The sequence below is a fragment of the Antechinus flavipes genome, chromosome 2 (assembly GCF_016432865.1).
Source record: "Antechinus flavipes isolate AdamAnt ecotype Samford, QLD, Australia chromosome 2, AdamAnt_v2, whole genome shotgun sequence".
NCBI lineage: Eukaryota > Metazoa > Chordata > Mammalia > Dasyuromorphia > Dasyuridae > Antechinus > Antechinus flavipes.
The window spans coordinates 92,492,475-92,515,220 of record NC_067399.1 but is presented as its reverse complement, the minus strand read 5'-3'; the positions used below and the strand labels follow the sequence as shown (position 1 = coordinate 92,515,220).

General features: G+C 38.3%; 1 protein-coding gene across 3 annotated transcripts in view; it reads right to left on the bottom strand.

Moving 5' to 3' along the window:
* SOCS5 (suppressor of cytokine signaling 5) overlaps positions 1–14,907 on the bottom strand; it is a 73,875-nt gene extending 58,968 nt beyond the window's left edge. For 2 of the 3 annotated variants that reach the window (XM_051975216.1, XM_051975217.1), the window contains exon 1: positions 14,715–14,907. The gene's annotated coding sequence lies outside the window, so the exon portion shown is untranslated. Of the gene's footprint in view, positions 1–14,418; positions 14,515–14,714 lie in introns of those variants that run through there. The other variant, XM_051975215.1, reaches the window with a different exon arrangement.
* Between the last annotated feature and the right edge of the window lie 7,839 nt (positions 14,908–22,746).

Here is a 22,746-nt window from a genome sequence, read left to right as displayed (position 1 = left end):
CTAGCCCCTAGGCACATGCTAGTTAATTTTGGAAAGTACTCCACCCAATTGGGAGACCCAATTTCTGTTTATAGAGTATCAACAAAATCTAGTCTCTGCAAGCCTTTGCTTAGAGAAAGAATCCCCTGTCTTTGATCCCCTCCAGTTTAGGGCAACTCAACTCACTAAGAAGAAAATTAGTCAGAGGGGTCTGTTTGAAGGTGGATTCTTCTGCTCAGAAGACTTGAGGCTTCTGAGTTTCATGATCAGGCCATACAGTCAGCAGGAAGAGCTGAAGATTTTTAGTGTACCTCCTCATTAAATATCCACCAGTCAAGGTTGATTTTCAATTGTCAGTCAAGTTCCCTTTCAGAAAGGATTCAAGGCATTTTAGGGTCTCCTTAGCCTTCAATGATTACCAAGAGATACCACTGATCATCAACTGCTGGCTAGCTTAAATAAACTGATCACTAATTATACAGAAATTCTATGTCTTAGGAGTTTCCTTTTGTCACAATTTCAACCTTCAAAATACAGAGGAACCAATAAAAGAGAAATTCTATATTTAATTATAAATGACGGGGAAGGACTAGTTGCTTTCATGGAAATAATGGGAATCTGGGGGAGGAAGTGAGTAACCGTCTTAGAATATTTGGCAGAGAAGAAAGTCAGGCATATTATGGCATACACCCTAGATTTTTGTAGAGCACATTTCAAAGGGTTGAGAAAAAATAAAAGATTCCCATTGGCCAAAATTTTAGAAGGGAAACGCAAGAATAAAAGCCTGAAAACACAAAGAGAAAAAAAATTTTGATAAAGAAAACAAAAGTGTCTGAAAAGTCCCTAATATGAATGGACAGTTAACTCCATAACCAAATTAGGTTAAGTCATGTATAGAAGATGAAAATAAGAGCAGATAAATGATGAACACAAAGGTATGACACAGTACTTGTAAGAAAAATGGCAGGGTTGCTAAAATCAGAATAAGCTAAGGCGGTAAGGAAAGTTAAACAAAATATTTTTTGTTGTCATTTTAAATATACTGAGGAAAGAAGATGAAGAAAAGATAAGGAGGATCTTGTTCATGGTTAAGCAGTACCATGATCAACAGAAGACAAAGAGAAAGGTCAATGATTTGCTACATATTTTGCTTATTATCTCTTCCAAGGAAAATTATAGACAAGATAAAAATGGCTAAGAAGAAATCAATAGTCAAAGTAAGGAACAAAAAGAACACCTAACTGTCCTGAATGAATTCAAGTAACTTGGTCCAGATGAATTATATCCTCAAGTAAGATACTGTCAATGACATCTGAAAGGTATGGAGAACAGAAGCCGACTGAAGGACAAATATCTCATCTACATGCAGACCTAGGGGTGAGGAGGGGAAGTTGTGGGTGAAATTAAGGTTTTATGAGCTGATGCAGAGTCAAGTGAGTAGAATCAAGAGAACAATTCTTTTTTTTTTTTTTTTTTAAATAGGAACAGAAATGGATAAGGGATCTCCCTGCAAAGAACAGAACAACAGAACAGAGGGAAAACCAGAATTATAATCAGAGCGGCTCTGAAAATTACATGCTAAATGTATCCAAAATTTAAAAAAAAAGCAAGCTGCATATAAAATCCTCCCTATCTTAAGTGTAATTATGGAAATCTCATTTTTATTTTGAATTTAAATTCAAAATAAAAATAAATGCTTTTTCAAAACAACAACAACAACAACCAAATAGTTGGGAAAGGCTATTGATAAGGGAAGAAGAAATCTCCAAGGGTGTTGGCCACAAAAGCTATCAGAAAAGAACAAAGTCTGTCAATCAATACACATTTATTAAGAGTAAGTAATTATCCAAAGTTCTGGGGATACAAAAAGAAAAAAAGATAGTCCCAGTTGTTAAGGACTTACAATCTAATGAGGGAATAGTATAAATATAAAAAGCTGAAAAGAAAGTAGGGAAAGGATACCTGGACAGTCAAAGAAGTTCAAAAGCGTGTAGGCAGGTAGAAAATAAAGAGATGAGTAATCTGGGCTGGCCACCTACTTAAAAAAAGATTTTGTAATTCATCATTTCACCCTTGAATCAGAGAGAACTGAAAAAATTTAAAATACTAAGACTAATCATATCTTACAGGATAAAGAGGTTTCTCAATGATGAGGTTTCAGAGAGCAAATTGGAGAAGTCCAAAAGAAACACTCTGAACAAAATCCTTAAATGAAGGTTCCAGAGTTAATGGAGCAAAAATTTTCCTTCTAGGATGTAAAAAGAATAGATATAGCTTTATTTTTCAGGTTTTTTTCAATTGTGTCTCATTCTTCAGGAGTTGGCAGAGATTCTGGAGTAGTTGGCCATTTTCTTCTCCAATTCATTTTATAAATGAGGAAACTGAGGCCAACAGAATGAAGTGATTTGCCCAGAGTCATACAGATATAGTCTGAGGATAGATCTGAATTCAGGAAAATGAGCCTTCATTATTGCAAGCCCAGCACTCTATGGACTGTATCACCTAGTTTCTGAGTAATGCAATGAACTAAGTAAAGAGCATTATATTTGTTTTTTTGTTTGTTTGTTTGTTTTTTTAAGAGCATTATATTTGATCAACTTTTGCTCAAAAGTACAGAATTATTTTTTGTCATAGAAAAAGTTCAAAAACCACTTCTCTACTTTCTAAGTTATCAGGGAGAAAAAAGTATTTTTTTTGTAATGGAGGTAAAACAATGAGCCCTTCTTCTCATTCCCATCCTTTCTATGTGACCCCACATATGTTCTGGTTCATACTGAAGGAAAATTTAGAACCAATATAGCAAACCTAGGGGTAGCACTCCCCACTCTCCAGTCTCTTCCATGGGAGGATTGTTGTGTCAATTTACAAGCAGGGACAGCTTTGACCTAACATCTTTTGTCACTTTCCTGAATATGGTATAGCTTAGAACTGCTTGCATATGGTTGTCAAGAGCAGAGGTTCCTCCCCAAGAGCCTGAGTCAGGATCTTCCTTTTTTATTCTATTTCTTTCCCTGAGAATAGAAACCAAACAGTGATCATAAGAGAGGGACCTTTTAGGAGTGAGTAGTTACCTTGGGAATTTAGGCCTTTCTAACATTAGATGCACCAGAGGAGATGCCCCCAACAATTACTATAGTATTTCTTCGAAAAGATTACAACTGACAAAAGAATGAGCACAACCCATAGTCTGGCTTCACTTCTGAACTTTGAAGAAGTTCAAACAGTAGAGCCAGATGAAGGAAAAATGCCTACTCATCTGTTCTGAGGCGGGAGGAATGTTTCATGTTTTCAGTATCAACCTCCTGAAATAGAATTTTAAGCTACTCCATTATATTTTTTAATCAATGAGTACTTATGAGTCTCTTGTGGAAAATAAATTACCTGGGGGGTAGGGGGGGAACAAAGAGGACCAGACTCAATGACCTCCAAAGTCCAATGTATGATCACAAGGCCATCACTATAGTTCAGGTTCTAAGCAGTTCTGCCTAAAATACTGTACTAATTGCCCAACTGGGCTCCATAACTTTCACTATCTCCCTCATCTTTCACATTACCACTAAAAGAGTCTTCCTTTCTCCAATCCAAAAAAATCTTCAGTGTTTATTTACATCCTCTTTTCTTCATCTCTTTCTCCCTCCCTCCCCAGATCATCACCTCTGCTTCCAGCCAGGGCCCTACAGCCATCACTGAAGGGACCAACTTGTGGAAAAAGGGTGAATATTCCTCATTACTAAAAACACCAATCTCTGATTAACTGCCATTAACAGCCAGGTAAAATCAGGCAAGAATCTTGGGAATATCAGTTCCCCCTAGTGGGACTGCTTCTAACCTTATCATCTTTGGAAGCAACATAGCAACTGCTTCTCCACTTCCTCAGTAATCACAGCTAGTTACAACCCAGAAAAATCAGGTTCTGGATATGAAGGTCCTTCATACTGTCAAATGGTTTGAAATGACGAATAATGATTTTGTCAGTGAAAATAACAAAGAAAATGCATTAGCATCTGCATATACCTGAAGAATCATAGGGCCTTTTCATCTGCCATGCTGCTGAAAGCTCTACTATTAGAATGTGAGCTCCTCGAGGGCAGTGATTTCACTCTTTTCTCTGTACCCCCAATGTTTTGTAACATAGTATATTATGTGCAGTTAATAAATGCCTTCCCATTCATTCATTTAAATAGGAATTCTAAAATGCAAAATTGAGAAAGAACACTGTAGGCACAGGGCACGGCAGGAACAAGGGCACACTGTAAGAGTTGAAATGTTATAAGTGGGAAGCAGCAAGTAATCCATTCTGTCCAAAGTAATCTGAGTATCTGAGAGTATCTGAGGGAGAATGTACAATCAATCAAGAAAGACAGACTAGAACCATACTGAAAAAGACTTTAACACCAAAAAGAAGAGTTTGTATTTTAACTTAAAGGAAATGGGAGTAACAGCAAAATTATCTGATGATCAATTATGATAGACCTAGCTTTTCTTAGCAATATAGTGATCCAAGACAATCCCAATAGACTTGGGATAGAAAATGTCATTCTCAGCCAAAGAAAAAACTATGGATTTTGAATAAAGACTAAAGCATACTATTTTCACTTTATTTTTGTTGTTTGCTTTTTTGTGTGTGTGGTTTTCTCCTTTTGTTCTGATTTTTCTTCCACAATATGACTAAAGTGAAAATATGTTTTAAATGATTATATATATATATGTATGTGTATATATGTGTGTGTGTGTGTGTGTGTGTGTGTGTGTGTGTGTGTGTGTGTAGTATAACTTTTATCAGATTGCATGCTGTCTTGGGGAGAGAGAGAGTAAAGGAGTAGATTCAAAATCTTATAAAAATGAATGTTGAAAACTATCATTACATGTAACTTAAAAAAATACTATTGAAATAAAAAAGATAAAGATTATTTTTCCATAATAACAACAATAATAACTTAACCAGCTTCTTCTCTTAAAAAAATTAATAATAATAAAGGCAGTGGGGAGCCACTCACATTTGTCAAGCAAAGGAATGTCATCATTCCCTTCAATTTAAGAGTATCAATTTAGCAGGTATATGAAAGATAAAGTGGAAAAGTTGTGATAAGGCAATCAATTAGGAAGCTAATGCAATAATCTAGGCAAAAAGTGATGAGGATCTAAAGTGATTTGGTACAAGAGAAAAGGGGATGGATGTTAGAATAAGGTAAAGTCAACAAGACTTGACAAGTGATTAGTAAAGTATGAAAGAGAGGAGAGAGGCAGGATGAGTCTTAGGGTTCAACTAGAGAAGGAAGAATGGTGGTACCCTCAAGATAAACAGGAATGTCAGATTATATGATAGGATAGGTTTTTTGGGGGAGAATATTGGTTTGGGATTCTTATAAATTGAAAGGGTAAATATCTAAAAGGTAGCTAGTTACAACTGTATGAGATATAAAAGCTATTAGGTGGGAATCCTCTGCATAAAATTGATAGCAGAATCTATAAAAACAGATGAGATCACTGAGAGTAGAAGTAGAGAAATGGGAAAGATCAAATCCTTGAGGATTTGGGGACCTGCGTTATGAACTTACAGTGGAGACCCAAATGGACCAGTCTTACAGGTAGGAAAAACACAACAGAGAGAAAAACACAAAAATTAAAGAAGCAGTAAATGGAGGAAAAGATGTGAAGCAAAGCGTGTCAAAGGCTAGAGTGGTTAAGAGCAATAATAAATGAGAAGAATTTTTAAAAATATTTAAATCATTGGTAAATATGGAGAAAGCAAATAATAAGAACATAAGTCAGACTGCAAGAGATTATAAAATGAAACAAGAAAGTAGACGAGTATAGGAATTTGGTTATGAAAAGGAAAATAGATTCCTTATTAGAACTATAAACTTTGCAAGGAGATATCCTTTCTAATAATTTTTTTATCTTCCTCACTTACCTGACAAAGGAAAAGCCAGATCAATAATGAGGAACCTTTTTCTATCAATATGGAATGGTAACTGTTCTCAACTTAAAATTTTTTTCAGGTGAATAGAGAGACAGAAGGAAGAAATACAAAGTTAGTTGACCTGCTCAGGGTCTTAAGCACAAGTAGAATTTTAACGTGTATTCTTGACATAGGAACCAGCTATCTAGTCACTCCACTAGGTTGTTTCAAATCTGCCTGGCAGAGAGGAACTAAATACACATTTATTGAATGAATCCCTTGGATGAGCAGAATGGGAAAACTGACAATATTTTTAGCCACCCCCCCATCTTTTGTCTTTATAACATGGTTTTATTCAAATAAGATTAATGTGAACATACAATTGTAAAGTACTATATGAAGTATTATTTATAATTTCAAGAACAGGTATATCTATGTTCAAAAAATACATATAAAATTCATTTATAAATAGTTCTGGAATTATCCTCATCACTACTTCCCCTCTTGAGTTAGGTAAGAAGTGGGCTTTACTATGATTCATCAAATACAAGAATCAATTTATTTTTGACTTTTAATAGTCTATAAACTAGATGCTTAAAAGACTCATTACAATGTCTACAGTCACAAGTTATTATATAAACATTCTAGGCAATGGGAGTTTGCTAGGCAAAAGTTTCATGCATTATCTTAATTTAATTCCAACAAAGTTTCCAAGCTCTTAGGAAGAATAAGGCACTTTGCTAGGGAGGCACTGGACAAAGGTGGGGGAAAAAATAAGCCCCTGCTCCCAATGAGTTTACAGCCTAGTAGGAAGAATAAGATCTGTGACTCTATTAATAAAGTGGAAGCATTCCTAATCAAAGGCCAATGAATTTTTTTTTAGAATATATTTTGATACTTACATTTCAATCTAATTGGTTTACTTTGTAATTCTTTGTAAAGTCAAACGGGTAGAATATTGGATAGAGTTAAGAAGACCTAAATTCAAATCCAGTCTCGAACACTGCCTGCGACGCTATTTGCCTCAATTTCCTATTCTGTAAAGTGGAGATTATAATAGCATTTACCTTCCATGGTCTTCGTGAGGATCAAGTAAGTTAATAATTATAAAAAACTTAGCACAGTGCCCAGAACATAGTAGAGCTACAAGTTAGCTTTTATTTTATGTGTATGTGTTGTTGTTTTTTTTTTTTTTTTGCTGAGGCAATTGGAGTTACATGACTTGTCCAGAGTCACACAGCTAGGAAGTATTAAATGTCTGAGGCCAGATTTGAACTTAGGTCCTCCTGACTTCAGGGCTGGTGCTCTAGACACTGTACCATCTAGTTGCCCCTATTTTATGCATTTTAAAACTGAATGTCCATGAGCTCTAACAAATAGGCAAAGGAGTAAGAATCTTTGCATTAGCATGAAGCATATGCAAGAGAAGATATTAAGTGAGAGTATCTTTGGGGAAAAGACAGGTTTCAATCACTAATAGACGGTAAAAGGGACGTATGGAAGAACTGAAGAAATGGGAAGTTTAAAGGTAGTTTTTTGACAGTAGAAAGATTTCTAGAAAATGCCCCACAGAGTACACAGAAACTATATACACTGAACTACCAATAATTATTGTGAGCATTCCATAGGCCTAAGAGAGTATCTAATGTTAGATAAGCCCCTATAGGCTGTTCCAGAATTTTTAATATTCAGGCTATTCCAGAACATAGTAAAGCTACAAGTTAGCTTTTATTTTATGTGTATGTGTTGTTGTTGTTGTTGTTTTTTTTTTTTTTTTTTTTTTTTGCTGAGGCAATTGGAGTTTAATATTCTGGAATATTAAAAAATTCATGTCACCAACTATAATAAAGCCCTTACTAAGCACTTTTAGAGGAAGGGCCCACAACAATGCTAACATCTCAGATTCGCTAAAGTACTTATTTTAATAAATATTTATTAAAATTCATCTGATTAAAATACAAAAAGAATTAGCAAGAGGTCGTCATTTATCCAGAGAATGATTCTGGATAAGAAACAGTAGAGCAGGAGTTTGAGAAGTAAACTGGGAACTCTTGCCAACCATGAGGCTAAGTGAGCCTTTATTTCTTTTGAACAGGTTTTCTTTCACCCGGAATATTCAAAGATGTTGACTAATTTTTCAGTAATTAGAATTAAAAAGCACCTTTCACTAAGGCTAATATGAATGAGCAATTCAGAATAATTATCCTTCAAGAATATTCCTTCTAAGCAAACTCAAAAAATATCCTTATTTTTAAAGAAAATGTAAAGTTTAAAAATCCAAATTTCATCACATTATCCCATATGAAAGTAAATTTTTTTTAATTTTGTTTGATTAAGTTTAGTTATATCATATGCTGAATTATCAAATACTTTAAGACACTTTCACAATTTTTATTCCTAACTTCCATATGCATATTTGTCCCCTCTAAATTTTGGAAAGAGTTAGATTCACTCTTGGATGTTTTTTTTTTTTTTCTTATAACTTATTTAACTGGCAGTTTATTTAACAAAGAAAAAGATAAAGATATGTAGGACAATGATATACATTGTTCTATTAAATACTATGAAATTCTCATATATATATTTTTAAATTTCCATTCCATCCATGGATCCATGGATCTATGATCTAATGCATGGTTGACAAACTATCTAAAAGATAAGTTATTCTTCTGTTTATTTTTATGATAAACCACACAATACAAGCTGGTTGTAAAACAATTCATTATACTATGGAATTGGATATACACCTAAGGGAAGAATGAGCCAATTGAGTGGGAAAATGAACTATGTATATAATTCAATGTAATGTGGCATTACTGATGACTTTTGAAATCCACATTTAACAAGCTTCTAAAATCTCCAACTTTAATGTCATACACTTAATATGCTAGGGCTCCTCAAAGAAAGAGCTTCAATCTCCCCTTTCCTCAGCAAAATGCCTTGGGCTAATGTCCTGAAACCATGTAACCATGATAAAATTGTAACTTAACATCTGAATTGTAGGATGAGTTCATTACTTTTCAGTTTAAAGAACTTATTTAAATACTTTATATATCTAAAGCTGGATTGTGAGCACAAATTGTTAAAATTTCCTAATTTCAAGAAGCTTGCTTTATACTGAGGAATACATTATCAACTGATAAATGAAAGATATTCTGAAGGAGAGATCCACTAACAACAAGGGTGATTAAGAACAATTTCCTCATGACATAAGACTAATTTTCTTGAAATCAGAATTCTAAAAGATATTTTTATCTTAGAGGTCCCAGGAAGTCATGGCAGATCCCTAAACAGGGAAGTAACATGTTCAAACAGATGTTTCTGGAAAATTATTTTGACAAACTACACAGGGCAGATGGAGATGAAAGAAACTGAAGACTAAGGCTAAAGTTGTGAAAGAATCAATAAGACTAGGCAACTAATTAGATATGGTATATCTGTATTTAAGTGACACTGAATGTAAATTCTTGGAAGAAATGGACTGTTTTGGTTCTGTTTTAGCATGATAGAATCTAGCATGGCTCTAGATAATCTAGAAAGTTGGAAGAATGGTTTATTTTTCATTGGGGTGGCCAATCTATACTATTGTCATTGCAGATGGAACAATTCTGCATCCTGTGTACCTAATCTTTTTGTCTATTTCTCCCCTTCCTGTCTTCCCCTTTCCCCATTCTTTTTCTGTCTCTTTGTCTTATTCTCCTGCTTATGCCCAAGAAAGGAATCCATGAGTAATGCTTAGTTTTTCTGGTGTCACTCAAGATCTAACAGCTATTCCCTTGCTAGTTCATCAACCTTATAAACATAATGGTTTCCTGAGCCCAGAAACAGATATAAAACTGTATTATTGATTTTTTTCATCCCTTTCTAAGTGTCTCACCCATAAAATAGGCATAACAGAAGTATTAAAATTGGAAAATACAAAAAGTGCATTCAAGGACATAGCACACATCAAATGAACCCAATGAAGTTGCTGCCATGTATGTCACAAAGAACTAGTTAAAACGAGGAACAGGAAATTCCATCATTATAATAGTTCACATTCATGTGGTACTTTAAGATTCACACAGCATTGTGCATTCTTCATCTCATTTCATCACATTAAGCATACATATTAAGGTTTCAGGTATAAGAGAAACAAGATGATAAGTTCTATGTGAAGGTAAGAATTAAAAAATGCAATATGAGTGGAAGGGCTAAGAGTGCAATGAACTAAGGAATGGCAATAGTAAAAACCTTAAAGAGTCAGACTTACAGGAGAAAAAAGAAATCAAAGCTTCTTTAAGAAAGATGTCATTAATCAAAGAGGCAAACTCAAACTGTCACCATCATCATAAGCCACCGATGGCTTATGGCCATGACATTGTAATATAACTTTGGTACAAATGAATATAAGAATTACATTTGTAAAAACTGGAATAACATTTCATATAGCCTAACTAAAACCTAGTATTTTACCTATAAAATCAGAATAATTTCAACTCAACAGGAGACAAAGTTTAGTGATTTTCAAGTGGTCAACATCAAAAAAAAAATAATGCAGCCAGCATTAAAATTTGGATATTCCTAATTTCTGCAACTGAGTTTAATTAAAAAGACCTCCTGATCTTACAACTTTTCTTTTTTATTAGAATGTTTTCCTATTTTAACTGTTACATATCCTTTGGTCACCCAGGTCCACAACCATGGAGGTTCCATTAAGTATTTAGTCTCTCTCATCCCCCTAGTTGCTAAGCCTAGTCAGTTTAGCAGCCTCTCATGCTTCATGTTTATTCACAATGCTAATTATTCCAGGGTCTTGACTGGACTACTATATGTCTCTTAATTGGTTCCCCCTACCTCCGGTCCGCTACTTTACTCATAGCAGCCAAAAATGATATTCCTGGAGTCTGACCACATCAGTCCTCTCTACTCAAAGAGCTCAAGTGGCTCTACTGCTATAGGATCAAATACAAATTCCTCATTTGGCACTTAAGCCCTTCACAATCTAGCTTTAGCTTACCTTCCTAGGCTTACTGCACATTAATTCCTTTTAGGAACTCTACATTCCAAACGTGTTCCCTGTATAGGACATTCCATCTCCCACCTCTGCCTTTGCAAATGATCTGACCCTAGCTTGGTATGTATCCTTGGGCACCCCAGCCACTTAAAATCCCTCATTTCCTTTAAGGGTTAGCTTAAGCCTCACCTACTCCAGGTCCCAGTCCCATACTGTTAGTGAGCCTCACCCTAACCTCAACCCCCAATCATCCAAACTAATAACTTTGTGATTATTTTGAATATATACCTGATTTTCTCCTCTCCTTTTTTCTCTCTTCCTCAAAAGAATGTAAACTTCCTAAGAGCAGGAGCTTCAACAAAATGATGTCTTTTTATCTCCAGCATTAAGCACAGGGCCTAGCATACACTAGGTCTTAATCAAAACAATGAATTTATATAGTGCTTTAAGGTTTTACAAGTACCTCTGAATACAATTCTTCCTGTACAACAAGAGAATGTTCGATTCTGCACACATATATTGTATTAGGATATACTGTGGCATATTTAACATGTATAGGACTGGCTTGCCATCTCGGGGAGGGGGTGGAGGGAGGGAAGGGAAAAATCGGAACAGAAGTGAGTGCAAGGGATAAAGTTGTAAAAAATTACTCTGGCATGGGTTCTGTCAATAAAAAATTATAATTAAAAAAAAAAGGTTTTACAAGTACTTTCTTCTCAATAATCTCAACAATAAGTACAAATATTGTTCCCATTTCATATGTAAGTAAGCCATGGCATGGAGAAGTGACTTAATTGTGAGCCATAAAATTAGTGTGTGATTCTATAACAAAACTGCTACAAAAAGATCTTCCATGAAGACAGGTGACAAGAAGGAAAACTGGCTCAATAAGCAATTCTAAAAGCACATAGAAAGAAAACCACTAAATTTTAATGTGCATGTATACTTTCATTTACTATGTATAACAAGCATATTATATTCTATTAAATAAAGTAAAAAGAAACCAATCTAGGATGTTGTAATTAAAAGTGCATGCATTGAATACCCCCAAATATGACATAAGCTGAATGTTTGTTGAATAGATGATTTATACATATGTCTAAGTCAAGCGAAGGAAATGAGAATTAATTCATCTGAACTGATCATGGAATTGCATCAATCGCAATTCTTAAAGGATGACTAAAAATCCATTTTTTTAATTGCTAGATTTTCTTTTTTTATTTTGAGGGTCAGCATATCATAAGGAAAAAAAGCTAGCCTTCTCAGGAAGACCTAAATGTTTTGTTTAAGTCCCACTTCTAACACACATGGACTGTGTGACTTTGGACATGGCCACTTAAGTTCTCTGCTCTAGGCGACTTTTTGGAACTTTAAATTGCATTGACAAATGGGATAAAAATCTACTTTAATGACATAAACAATCCATATGAGCTTTAAAGACATAAACGAATGTCAAAGAATCTTGTTTAGAATGAAATTTTAAAATAAGAATAAAAGAAATCACTTCTTGTAGCTAAAGAGTCCTTCCAATTTAAAAAATTATAATTTTAAATGACAGATATAGATGATACTTAAATGATTTCCTTTCTTCAAAAAGAGGAAGCACTTAGGAAAAGTATTCTTCAAGTTGTCCAATTTAAGGGTAGTCAAGTTCATTCTCATTTGAAAGATATTATAAATCAACTATATAATCCTTTTAATACAGATGAAATGTCAGTGACAATTCAAAACATGAAATAATCCAAAAATATTTTATAGTTGATTTTGGAATACATTTTATACATGAATGCACACATGTACACAGAGGAAAAGCAGGCCTAGCATCAGAATACAAGCTTTGTCACTCTATGACCTTGGATAAGTCACTAGATTGTGAGCTGTAATTTCTTCACCTGCAAAACTGATTATCTCTGAAATTCAGGATTCTATTTTTAAAATGCTATGAAAATAAATTAGATAATATAAAGGACTTAGTAGCAATAAAAACCACAATGCAAAATATAAATTATTCACACAAGACATATATGTGTGTATATATGTATTTGCACATTTAAAAACTTTGTGGTATGCATACATTTATATATAAAACAAAATGTATGTATTCTTATAAATGCTGGCAGATTTGTCATGTTTTGAATAAGTTGTTTGCACGCCATAAGCAGGAACTTCCCTGGCAACTGGCTAAGCTCAGATGAGAGAAAATACAGAAATACACTTTCGCTTCAAATAAACTTCAAAGTAGAACACATAAATATGAATGTATTATTTTTCAAGTCATTTTAGGCCACTGTTCTATGCATCAAAACATAAGAAATCTGTTAAATTTTAGATACAATAAATGTCCATTAAAAAGCAACTGCCAAAACCTTTATAGGTATTTTTTTCAGATAGAGAAAAAAAATTGTAAACTAACTTTTTCCTCGAAAAAGTTTCACAATATTCCACTAACTTTTTGTATGCTATTTCTTATATGAATATATGTTCAAGAAGGCATAATTCATTATTTTTCCTGCTTGCTTTAATCTTAGTGAAATTTCCGAAATTAACGGCAGGCCATTGTGTGCATTTTCTGTTGCTAGCCAAATTTTTAAATGAATGTTATGTAAAAGCAAGGTTATTAACAATGAGATTAGATTCTGACTTTAGGATACCCTACTTTTAGAAGATATTCAACTTGATTTAAAAAATGCTTTCTGGGCCTCGGCTAACATTTCCCTCTCAGTTGTTAATAATATTACAATCAACCAACTAGAAAATAATGTTTAAACTTATAGCTTTAAAGTGGTAAAATATGATTATCATTCCAAGCATATTTAAACTGATTATGATTAGTTAAATGTAGAGACAAACTAATACAATGCAAATGTTAAATTTGCTAAGCAACTTAACTAAACCCGTGGACTAAGTTATTAGAAATTAGTTCCTATTTGTAACTGTGGTGTTTGTATAAGGGCAAAATGCAAAATATACAATTTAAGAATAACGAGTGCTGGTCTAGCGCTTCTCTGAGGAGCTTCTCTGTTTGAGAGAAGTGTCCAAGTGAGAGAGAGAGCGTGTCCAAATGTCAAATCCTCCTCCCGGCACCAAACTCGCCTCTTAAAAGTTTGGGGCATTAACTCAGGTTTTTGGTTTGACTATCTCTAAGATGCACTCTCTTAAAATCAGCCCCTTCCCGGGCACACTAGGGATTCAGCCGCTCCCTCCCCCAAAGTGACCCTTCAGACTGGGAGCACTGAGTCCCCATTACCGCATCCTTCGCCACCCAGGTCAAACATCTCTTTTTCTTAGTCTAGGTCCCGCAACCGGGAAGGCCCGGCTCTGGACCCCCGCCCTCGGCCCAGCAGTCAGCCTCTCTCCCCACCCCCTTTTCCACCTCTATCACCACCGCCGGCCCGGTCCAAATCCGGACCTGGACTCAGACCTCGGGTGCTGCCTGCCCGGAGTCCCCGCCAACGTGGCCCTTCCCATAGTCCGGGTCCCCAGTTCTGGGTCAGGCGAGTCCACCCCCTCCCCCGCTGCGCCCGGCCGGCCTCGTTCTCACCTCCTACCAGTGCCCGGGCTCCTTCGGTAATCTCATCCAGAAGCCGGCCCGTGAGGACGCCGCGCCAGCCCCAAACCAGTGCTCGGCTCCCGGAGCCGCCCATCCCGGCCCCCTGGGGCCGCGCGAGGAGCGCGGGCGGCACACGCCGGCGCGCGGGGGAGAAGAGAACGCAATCAGCGGCAGCAGCCCCTGAGGGACGAGGCCGGCGGCCGTTAGCGACAGCAGCAGTGCTAAAGAAGAGAGGCAACGGGGCCGGGGCCAACGGGTGGCGCGCGGCGAGCAAGCGCGAGACTCACCGGCGGGGGCCCCGGGGGCGCGGGACGGCCTCCTCTAGGGGCACCTGCGCCGCAGCAGGACGGGTCCGGGTGGCGCGGCCAGGCTGCGGGCTTGTCCGGCTGCCGGCCCCGTCCCGACTTCAGTGACCGCCAGGGCGCCTTCCCGCTTCCTCCTGACGGAGCCTGGGGGCCCCGGCTCCACCGGATGCCCCCCTCTTCCCTGGTCACCTCCCCTTCTCCTAAGGCCCCCCACTCCTCCTCAGCCTTTTCCCCTCCCCCCCAACCCCCACCGGAATGGAAAATACCTCCCGGGGTTGAGGGCGGGGGGGAGGGGCGGGGGGCGAAGATGGGAATGGGGGGAGGATTGCTGTGAGGAGCAGCGCGCCTCGGCCAATGGCAGGGACCTCTTTTGAAGGGCGGGACTATTTCCAACCAATAGAAAGGCGCAAAGGTGAGGGCCGGAGAAGAAACGGAGGGAGGGAGGGGCTGGGCAGGCAAGGGAAATGAGGAGGTCCGGCAGATCGGGCGCGCGCAGTGAGAGGCTGCCATTTTGGAGTCGGGCAAGGGGCAGATGCAGCCTGGTTCGATCAACGAGGAAAGGGAGGAGCCAATCACGTTGATAGGCGGAATCACGTGAGGCTGGGAGGCGTATTTTGGCAAAGTGGAAATGGGAAAAGAAAAAGGATCGTGAATCACGTGGCCTGAGATAATTGTCACGTGGGAGGGCGGAGTCTATCAGCTGGCGAAGAGGTGGGAGGTCAAGCAGAGGTTAGGGATGGGGGAAGGGTGAAATGTCAGTCCCCACCTTGACTGTAACGTGGAAAGGAAGCAGCAAGGGAATAAGCATGTATACAGCGTCTATATGCCATGCACTATTCTGAGCATTTTGTAGTTATATCATTTAAGCCTCACAACAGCCCCGGGGGAAGCCCCTTTCACAGTCAAGGAAACTGAGGCAGACAGAGGTGACGTGACCTTTCTAGGATCATGCAGCCAGTGGATTTAAACTAAACCCGTATTGGCTGTGTGACCGTGGGCAGGCAGATCACATAATCCGTCTAGAACTGGGGATAACAGGATGGCACCAAGGTGGTTGTGTGGATCAAAAGAGGTCACTGAAAAGTGTTTTAGTGCATTTCTCCTATATATCAGTGTTAACTTGGAGCAGCAGCAGCAACGATGTCCCAAGTCCCCCAGCCCACTGGCGGCGAATACCTCGGGATCAGTGCCCTCGGGCGTCCGACCAACCTGGCTGCCCCAAAGGTCAGGGTCCGCCTTTCAGACAGCCATCTCCCTCCTCCGGCCCGAGAGAAATAACCCGAAGAGAGCGGAGGGCCGCCTCCTCCCTGGCCGCTCCCACCCCCGCGGTCACTCCTTCTGGAGCTTTGTGGTCCTCCCCTTGTCCGCTACCGGCGTAATTAGCATGCCTAATGGGCCGGGCTGGAAGGAAGGATGCAACGCCTTGGGAGCCCCACATCATCCCGACTGCGCCAACCCGGCAACCCCGCTCCCTTCCGAATAGTCTTTGAATGGCTCCTCTGCCGGGTGGGTCCGGTGACAAGATGCCTGAAGGCAGGGCCAATAACTAAGATGACCACGACTAGTTCCCTCCTGGCCAGGGATCCCTCGATGCGCTACTACCCTCCCGCGGGGGCCCCCGGTGTAGAAAACTGACAGGACTCCTGCAAGGGCTCTGCAGGCGAGGGTTGCAGTCCCAGTCTCATTGATGTTTCCACGCCTCTGGGTGTTGCAGCCCAACTGACTAAAGGCTGGCGCCAGTTCCTTTCATATTCATCGGAATTAAGTCCAAGTTCTGGTAAAAAGTAGCACATAATTACGAAGCATTATTATGGTTTTTATTACTATTAGGCACCCAGCTACCCAACCCAGGAAACCACAATAGTAAAACAGTGAGAAGCCAAGCTCCTCTTCCCAGGTGGCATGAATTGATACCAGGTGTATTGGCATGTCATCCTAAAGTGGAACCATTGATCAGATGAAACCTAGAGTCCTCTCTTTTGGCAAGACACATTTTCAAATTAATGAAAAAAATATGTGAAAGGACGTTTTAATAGCCCTGAAACATTTCCCTTCCCTCCCATTCCAAATACAATGTACAAATAAACATAAATTAAAACGAGAAAAGAACATAAGAGATATCAAACAGAAAGATGAATGATTGAAGTAAGGTAGCTTTTGCCTGAGCTACTCATTAAAGGGAAGAATTTCAGCAAGTGGTCAATCAGCATTTGTAAGGGACATGTGAGGCACTTGGTGGTTCAGAGACAAAAGTGAAATTGTCTCTTGTCTCAAGGAAATTCCCTTCTAGCCGGGGAGAAATCTTGTATTTAAATAGGAATATTCAAAATAGTATAGGATTGGGAAGTCAGACCGAGGCAGCTAGGAGAATCCAGTCGAGTCTTTCATATGGCACTTGAGATGAGTTGAGAAAATCCAGGAATTTTGAGGGAATTTAGTATGACTGAATCAAGAATAGTTGGAAGGAAGTAGTGTATAAGAAGACTTAAAAAGTAGGAATGAACCAGATTAAGAACTTTAAATATCAAATAGGAGTTTTCATTTGATCCTAGAAGTAACAGAAAGCCACTAGGATTTAATAGATGGAAAACTGCACATAATTCTTTGCTGAATTTTAGAGCTAGAAAGGAATTCTATCATTTGAGAGAGAAGAAAATTGGAACCAAGAGATTGTGACTTCATTCAACTAGTTAGCTGACAGAATTTAGGACTGAAATCCAAAAGCTGCATTCTTTTTCATGCCTTTTTAAGAAATATAACCAAGGCAGCTAGATGGTGCAGTGGATAGAGCACCAGCTCTGAAGTCAGAAGGATCTGAGTTCAAATTTGAACTCAGACACTTAACACTTAATACTTCCTAGCTATGTGGCCATGGGCAAGCCACTTAACCCCAATTACCTCAGCAAAGAAAAAAAGAAAGAAATATAATCTTTCCTACCTTTGATCACATATGGGGACAGGTAGTATTTTTCCAATTCTGATCAATGATTTCACTAGTGTAGGGAGTGTCCAAAGAGAAAACACATTTTACCAATGTACAACAGTTCTGCAACTTTTAGTCTTAACAGAGTTACCTGAGCACCAAGAGATTAAATGACTTGCTAGGAATATGTGAAGAGAATAGGTGGAAAGACTGGAGAGGTATGAAAGGACCAAGCTGAGAAGGTTCCATGTCCAGCAGCCCAACCCAGATCTTTCTGTGTTTACCCCCTCTCCTACTCAATTAACTCCAGTCATTCAGTTTTCTAGAATCAAAGTCAAATCCCTCTTTCGCATATACAGCTCTTCAGAACCTGTCCAGTGTCACACATTACTTCCCTTCCTTCATTTTACACAGATCAACAATCTTAGTTTATTTGTTCCACACACACACCTCTCCCATTCTGGTCTATATCTTTGAACTGCCTGTCTCCTATGATTGGAATGCTTTCTCTCTTGGAATACCTAGTTTCTTCAAGAATCAGCTCAACCACTCTTCTCTGTGAGAAACTTATCCTGGTTCCCTCAATAGCTAGTGCCTTCTCACCTAAAATAACCGCATAAATGCTTTGTGTGTGGCTTGTATATAACTATATGTGTATGTTGCCATCTTCTTAGAATGTAAACTTCTTGAAGGCAAGGATTAGCACAATGCCTAGAACACAGTATATGCCTGATCAGTGTTTGATGTCTCAGGCTAGTTTTCACTAATATAGAGTCATCTAGTTCTTATATGTAGTTTTAATTTTTCTATTAATAAAAATAGCTACTTCCATTGCTTAAAACCCCTATCCCTTCCATTATCTCAGATGTACTATTGCTATTTTTAGGTGAAAGGAAAATATAAGAAGCAGCAGTAGGGATCACAGAATCAGGTTGAGAGAAAAGAAGGTGGCCAAGCAAATTGGAAGGGGAATGTCTGTGCTTCTACTTATCCTTCCCCCCACACACATCCTACAGACATATGCCTTCAGCTGATATCAGGAGGCAGCAAGGGGGAGAGATCCAGTATTCTTTTTATGACTAGATCTATTACTTTTACCCAATTGTTATATGATAGTTGAATCCCATAAATCTCTCTACTGCCAAAGTTTTTTGATAGAAAAATCTAAAGGCATTTTCTATCATGGTAAGTAAAAATGTTGCCTTTGTAGAGTTAGTGAACCCTTTCCAATGAGAGCAGCTGTTCATTATGTCCCATAAATTTTACCTTTAGGCTATGCACAGGCTTTGAATTTTCCATAAGTTCCTCTCTACTTCCCTTAACAATAGTCTCTTTAATCTTTAAAAAAGAAAAACAACATTAAAAACAAAGACAAATCCAGCATGTGATATTCACTGCTTAGATAAGTGGCTGTCAAAGAGTAATTTAGTTTTTGTAATTCAGAGTAGAAGAGTTTCAAAACACCAATTGGAAGTTGTAAATTCCAAGTTGTAGTCCATCATACAGTCTTAGTATTCACATCTCTATCAACAATATAATCTTAATGTGATGAGAATCTCTAAATATATCCTACTAACATGTTTATCTATGGAAAAGGCTTTTTGAGTGGGGTGAACAGGCATTTATGACTGTGGCCTCTAGCTCTTCTTCATATACATATATTTCACTGAGCCTAAGAATTTTTTTTATCAGCTGATTTTCCATCTGAACCTTCACAGTGAGAACATGGAATTCTATGGAGAGCAGTAGATCAGGAGCATCATTTAAAATTAGATAGTGTCAGTGAACTAAAATTGGAAGATTTTTTTTAGTCTTATTGGCCATATATAATAGAATAGTCTATCTTTACTCCAGAGTATTTAATTATAGGATTGGGGGGGGGAAGGGGAGAAACATTCAAGGTTAGTAAAAGAGTAACATGCAACAACCAGAAATCTTTTATTAGTACTAACTTCTTTGCCAATGATCATAAAATCAAAGCATAAGACTGAAAGGGAATTCTAAAGGTCTAGCTTCACTTCATCCTCTAGCTCTAAGTAGGATGAATTGTCCTAAACTATCACAGTTAAAGAAAAAGATTGTTTCTCCACTCTTGGAGAAATCTTAGGAAGACATGACTATCTACAAGTATTTAAAGGGTTTTAAAGTTGAAAAGGGATTAAGCTTATTCTATGCCTCACTGGTCAGTAGAAACTATCAAGTAGTGACTTTAGACTTGATATAAAGAAAAATTTTCTAACATCTAGAACTATCCAGAAATAGGATGGACTGTCTCAGGAAGTCACAAGTTCTTCCGTCCTGAAGGTTTTAGATTAAAAAAAAAAAAATTGGTTCATCATTTATCTCTTGCCCATCAGGAGAAGTCTTCACATGCTTGGGTTATATACCTCACTAACTTACTGAAGAGTTAAGTTGGTCAACTGTAACCTGGTTTAGGCTGTGTGTGCAGAAAGTTTTACAGGAGTGTGGCCACTGTGCATGCTACAGCTTCTTGGAACCATTGGTAAGTGTTGGGAGTTAGATTGTTATGCCACAGTTCTCTTTAACTGTCCTGACTCTGTTTCCCTGTACGAGTTTCCCTTGTCTCTGTTTCCTTCTCTTTAGTTGTAAATCCCCCTTTGACCCAGTAAAACTGAGGATTATTTGCTCTAAGGTTATAAATAAACAAGAGAGTAGACCTCCTTTTGTGTCCTCAAGAATTTACAATATCCCTCTAAAATATTCCAAGATACCCCATTGATATCTTTACTTCTTTGGATTCAGACATCCCATCTCTGGATTTTTTTAGGATTTATGGCCTCCCCATCTTGATAGAAACTTTCCCTCCTTTTCCTCTGTTTCCAACAGGTACTTAAAGGTTTGAGATTCTCCCATTCAGCACTGGATAATTCCAGATGAGAGTCTTGTCCAGTCAATCTTACTCTCCCATTAATAAAATATTAAAACTCTCTAATCTCTCTCTGTCTCAGTTTCTCTGGCACAATCTCTGGTTACAAGATGAACACCAAAGGTGAATGGAAAAGCCCTGAAAAAGGCTCAGTAGGCCCTCACATCACGATGCTAATCTTCCTTGGAACAGCCCATACACCCCTCATGGAGCTGACATTATAAGAGTTAGATGATGCTAACACAAATCACTATAATAAGCAATATTACTTTAATACACTAGAGAGGTGTAAAACAAAGTGCTTTGTGGATTTTGAAGCATCTTGCCTCTAATATGAGATGTCAAAAAAAGCCTTCTAGAGCAAAGACACTAGAATTGGATTTTGAAGGACAGATAAAGAATTTAACAGATGAATGTGATGTAAATTGTTTCCCACCCTTGACTTTTGGGGAGCAATGGGAAAAAAGACTCTCCTCTGGGAGAGGCCTGTCACAGGGAATCAAGATAAGTGGTTTCATTCGTTAGCTTGGTGGGGACTAGCTGCACCCTCTCCTGAGTAGCTGTACCCTCTATTGAGTTGAAAATTAGTCCAGGACCACCCCTAGTAGCTTGAACTTAAGTGATCTCATTCAACTGGAAATCTAGGCTTGAGGACAGTGACAACATTGAAGGAATCTTACTCAGTGGAAGCCCTACCCCCAGACTTCTTATAAAATGGCCATTTTGAACTCCAAATCTTTGCAGAAGTCTAAAGTAGGAATTATGCTTTGTCAAGGTACCTCTCTTCTTTACACAGCTGCCTACCAGAACTCTTGCCCGCTGTGGAGAGAGCCTCTTCTCAGTGATGTGTGGTTCAGAAATGGTGAGGGATCACCATTTTAATAAAAAAAAAAAAAGCTGGAGAGATCTCTAGAAGCAAAGCAAAATTTATTATACATTCTCCCGAGAAGGGCATCAGCAGACAATGAAAGGGGAGAAGCACGTAGGGGGCAGGGTCAACACTTTTAATCCCTAATGCAAATATCCCCTCCCACCACTGACCCTCATCCTTATTGGCTGAGGATCTTACATTCTAAATGCAGGAACTACCCCAGAAATTGAACTTGACCAATAAGTACATAGTTGCCCATATTTGACTGAAATAGGGAGACTCTGATGTCATGGGAGGATAACAGGAAGGGGACTTAGGTATGCCCTTGACTCAACGCTTAAAGTCCTTCAGGCCTACTCAAACTCTGAATTAGATGAAGCCTTACTCGATTTTCACAACTGTCTTGAAAGATCTCACCTCATCTCGTTCAGTGATAATCTCTATTTTTCTGACAGGACCTTGCCACTAAAAAGTCTGTTTTCCTAGCAAAGCTGGTTTTTCAGTGCCAACAATAAACTTCCCTTTTGCCATTCAGACTTTTGGAGTTCATGAATTCTTTCACGTTGGACCTGTGTCTACCAGAGGGAATTCTCACGACTCTCTTCATTGCCATTAACCACATCAAATGTAGGGAGAGAAGAAATATTTTTAAGGAAGATTATACAAGTAGTTCAATGCAGAGTGGTTTGGGATAAAAATCAAGCCAGAAGAGTAGCAAGAAGCTGCAGATTTCCAGAGATGAATGGCCAGGACCAAATTGGGGATAAAGAAATATAATGATATCAGCAGAGAGGAATGGATAGATTTGAGGAACATGAAGTCTCAGCAGGATTTGGTAACTGGCTAGAAATAGGAAATAAGGGGAAAAGAAAATAAATATAAAGCAGTGAGTGTAAACAACTTTATACTTTTTTTTTTAAGAGTTTGACTATAAAAGGGAGGAAGAAAAAAGGATACTAGTTAGGATTAACATCACTGATGAAAGGTAATGCTTATGAATGTAAGAGTTGAAAGGCACTTTCAGATGCTTGAGATAGACATCCCCCTAACTAACTGATCAGTTTGAGGCCTATCAGTTACACTCAGCCTGGTTTAGACTGTGTGCCTAGATAGTTTATTGCTGTTCATACTATAGCATCTTGGAGTTACAGATGAAACTTGGGTAAAGGTGGACACTAGAGGTGGATGAGGAGCCCTGAAAAGGGCATGGCTCTGAGCTCTTACCCAGAGATGCCAGTTTTCCCCTAACACCAATCAGACAGCAAAGATGTTCTGACCTTTTATCTTTCCACTGGCCTTTGATGATTCTGGAAGAGAGGGTGAGATGGATGAC